Consider the following 4,304-nt stretch of genomic DNA (forward strand, 5'->3'; position numbering starts at 1 on the left):
TCTTTTGCTCGAGGACGAGCAAACATTTTAAGTTTGGTGTGGTAAAAGCGTTGCTTTTTCGTTTTCCATAACCATTTATGGCATCCAAGGCCGGAGAAACCTCTAAAAAGAGGAAAGGGAAGGCAAAAGCTTCCACCTCCGAGTCATGGGAGATGGATAGATTCATCTCAAGGGTGCATCAAGACCACTTCTATGAAGTTGTGGCCTTGAAGAAAGTGATCCCCGAGGTCCCCTTTTCACTCAAAAAGGGTGAATATCCGGAGATCCGCCATGAGATCCGAAGAAGAGGTTGGGAAGTACTTACCAACCCCATTCAACAAGTCGGAATCTTGATGGTTCAAGAGTTCTATGCCAATGCATGGATCACCAAGAACCATGATCAAAGTGTGAACCCGGATCCAAAGAATTATCTTACTATGGTTCGGGGGAAATACTTAGATTTTAGTCCGGAAAGCGTGAGGGTAGCATTCAACTTGCCTATGATGCAAGGAGATGAACATCCTTACACAAGAAGGGTCAACTTTGATCAAAGGTTGGACCAAGTCCTCACAGTAATATGTGAAGAGGGCGCACAATGGAAGAGAGATTCAAGAGGCAAGCCGGTTCAATTGAGAAGGCATGACCTCAAACCCGTGGCTAGAGGATGGTTGGAGTTCATTCAACGTTCAATTATTCTCACTAGCAACCGGTCCGAAGTTACCATAGACCGGGCCATCATGATCCATAGCATCATGATTGGAGAAGAAGTGGAAGTTCATGAGGTTATAGCCCAAGAACTCTATAAGGTGGCGGACAAGTCCTCTACCTTGGCAAGGCTAGCCTTTCCTCATCTCATTTGTCACCTCTGTTATTCAGTTAGAGTTGACATAGAAGGAGACACCCCCATTGATGAGGACAAGCCCATCACCAAGAAAAGGATGGAGCACACAAGAGACCCCTCTCATCATGAGATCCCTGAGATACCTCAAGGGATGCACTTTCCTCCACAAGACTATTGGGAGCAAGTAAACACCTCCCTAGGAGAATTGAGTTCCAACATGGGACAACTAAGGGTGGAGCATCAAGAACACTCCATCATCCTCCATGAAATTAGAGAAGACCAAAGAATCATGAGGGAGGAGCAACAAAGACAAGGAAGAGACATTGAGGAGCTCAAGCACTCCATAGGATCTTCAAGAGGAAGAAAGAGCCGCCATCACTAAGGTGGACCCGTTCTTTGATTTCCTTGTTCTTTATTCTTCTGTTTTTCGAATTCTATGCTTATGTCTATCCATGTTTGTGTCTTGTGATCATTAGTGTCTTTAGTGTCTATGCCTTGAAGTTATGAATGTCCTATGAATCCATCACCTTTCTTGAATAAAATTGTGCTTAATTAAAAAGGAAAGAATTGCATGAATTCTAAATTTTATAATAGTTTAATTATTTGATGTGGTGGCATTACTCTTGTTCTCTGAATGCATGCTTAAACAGTGCATATGTATCTTGAATTTGTGGTTCATGAAGGTTGGCTCTTGAAAGAATGATGAAAAAAGAGACATGTTACTGAGGATCTGAAAAATCATAAAAATGATTCTTGAAGCAAGAAAAAGCAGTGAATACAAAAAAAAAGGAGGCGAAAAAAAAAACCGAAAAAAGAAAAGAAAGAAAAGAAAGAAAAAGAAAGAAATAAAGTTGTGATCCAAGGCAAAAAGAGTGTGCTTAAGAACCCTGGACACCTCTAATTGGGGACTTTAGCAAAGCTGAGTCACAATCTGAAAAGGTTCACCCAATTATGTGTCTGTGGCATGTATGTATCCGGTGGTAATACTGGAAGACAGAGTGCTTTGGGCCACGGCCAAGACTCATAAAGTAGCTGTGTTCAAGAATCATCATACTTAACTAGGAGAATCAATAACACTATCTGGATTCTGAGTTCCTAAAGAAGCCAACCATTCTGAATATCAAAGGATAGAGTGAGGTGCCAAAACTGTTCAGAGGCAAAAAGCTAAAAGCCCCGCTCATCTAATTAATACTGATCTTCATAGATGTTTTTGGAATTCATTGCATATTCTCTTCTTTTTATCTTATTTGATTTTCAGTTGCTTGAGGACAAGCAACAATTTAAGTTTGGTGTTGTGATGAGCGGATAATTTATACACTTTTTGGCATTGTTTTTAGTATGTTTTTGGTAGTTTTAGTTGAGTTTTTAGTATATTTTTATTAGTTTTTAGTTAAAATTCACTTTTCTGGACTTTACTATGAGTTTGTGTGTTTTTCTGTGATTTCAGGTATTTTCTGGCTGAAATTGAAGGTTCTGAGCAAAAATCTGATTCAGAGACTGAAAAGGACTGCAGATGCTGTTGGATTCTGACCTCCCTGCACTCGAAGTGGATTTTCTTGAGCTACAGAAGCCCAATTGGCGCGCTCTCAACGGCGTTGGAAAGTAGACATTCTGGGCTTTCCAGCAATATATGATAGTCCATACTTTGCCCAAGATTTGATGGCCCAAACCGTTAGACGCTGGAACTGGCACCCAAATGGGAGTTAAACGCCCAAACTGGCATAAAAGCTGGCGTTTAACTCCAAGAAGAGTCTCTACACGAAATTGCTTCATTGCTCAGCCCAAGCACACACCAAGTGGGCCCGGAAGTGGATTTTTATGTCATTTACTCATTTCTGTAAACCTTAGGCTACTAGTTTTCTATAAGTAGGACCTTTTACTATTGTATTAGAGGACTTTGGTAGCTATCTTCGTTTTATGCTATCTTAGATCATTGGGAGGCTGGCCATTCGGCCATGCCTAGACCTTATGCTTATGTATTTTCAACGGTGGAGTTTCTACACACCATAGATTAAGGTGTGGAGCTCTGCTGTACCTCGAGTATTAATGCAATTACTATTGTTCTTCTATTCAATTCCGCTTGTTCTTTGTCCAAGATATCACTTGTTCTTCAACTTGATGAAGGTGATGATTGTCACGAATCATCACCACTCTCACTCATGAACAAAGTGACTGACAACCACTTTTGTTCTACAAGCAATCAAGGCTCTAGTGAATATCTCTTGGATTCCTGATAACACGATGCATGGTTGATCGCCTGACAACCGAGTGCTCGCCTGACAAACGAGCCAGCCATTCCGTGAGATCAGAGTCTTCGTGGTATAGGCGAGAACTGATGGCGGCATTCAAGAGAATCCGGAAGGTCTAACCTTGACTGTGGTATTCTGAGTAGGATTCAATGATTGAATGACTGTGACGTGCTTCAAACTCCCGAGGGCGGGGCGTTAGTGACAGACGCAAAAGAATCACTGGATTCTATTCCGGCCTGATTGAGAACCGACAGATGGATAGCCGTGCCGTGACAGGGTGCGTTGAACATTTCCAATGAGAGGATGGGAGGTAGCCACTGACAACGGTGAAACCCTTGCATAAGCTTGCCATGGAAAGGAGTAAGAAGGATTGGATGAAGACAGTAGGAAAGCAGAGAGACGGAAGGGAAGGCATCTTCATGCGCTTATCTGAAGTTCCTACCAGTGAATTACATGAGTATCTCTATCTTTATCTTTTATGTTATTTTCATTCATCACCATCATACATTTGAGTTTGCCTGACTAAGATTTACAAGATGACCATAGCTTGCTTCATAGCAACAATCTCCGTGGGATCGACCCTTACTCACGTAAGGTATTACTTGGACGACCCAGTGCACTTGCTGGTTAGTTGTGCGAAGTTGTGTAATGCCATGGAATTGAACCACCAAGTTCTTGGAGTTCATGACCAGGGATTATGAGAGTTGTGAAAAGTATTGTTCACAATTTCGCGCACCAAGTTTTTGGCGCCGTTGCCGGGGATTGTTCAAGTTTTGAGCAAGCTTTTGGTAACAATGCCTGGGATTGTTCAGTTTGGACAACTGAAGGTTCATCTTGTTGCTTAGATTAGGTATTTTTTTCGAAATTCTTGAAGATGAATTCTAGAGTTTCATGATGATTTGTTGAAATCTGGCTGGCTGAGAAGCCATGTCTAATTTCATTGGACCGAGGTTTCAACTTATCATCACAAGAGCTTGTTGATTTCTATCAATCCTGCTTTTGGAGCAGTGATCTGCTAAGGCTTGGCTGGCCTTTGGCCATGTCTAGTGTTTTGGACCGAAGCTTTCTTTGAAAGCTTGGCTGGCTGTGAAGCCATGTCTAATTCCTGGACCGGAGTCTTAGACTAGCATTGCACTGATTCCTGGAATTCTCATTAAGAATTTTGATATCTTTTTCCACTTGATTTTCAAAAAAAAAAAAAAAAGTTTATGTTTCTTGCTTAAGTCTAGTGTCTC

Source organism: Arachis stenosperma, chromosome 1 (genome assembly GCF_014773155.1).
Source record: "Arachis stenosperma cultivar V10309 chromosome 1, arast.V10309.gnm1.PFL2, whole genome shotgun sequence".
Lineage (NCBI taxonomy): Eukaryota > Viridiplantae > Streptophyta > Magnoliopsida > Fabales > Fabaceae > Arachis > Arachis stenosperma.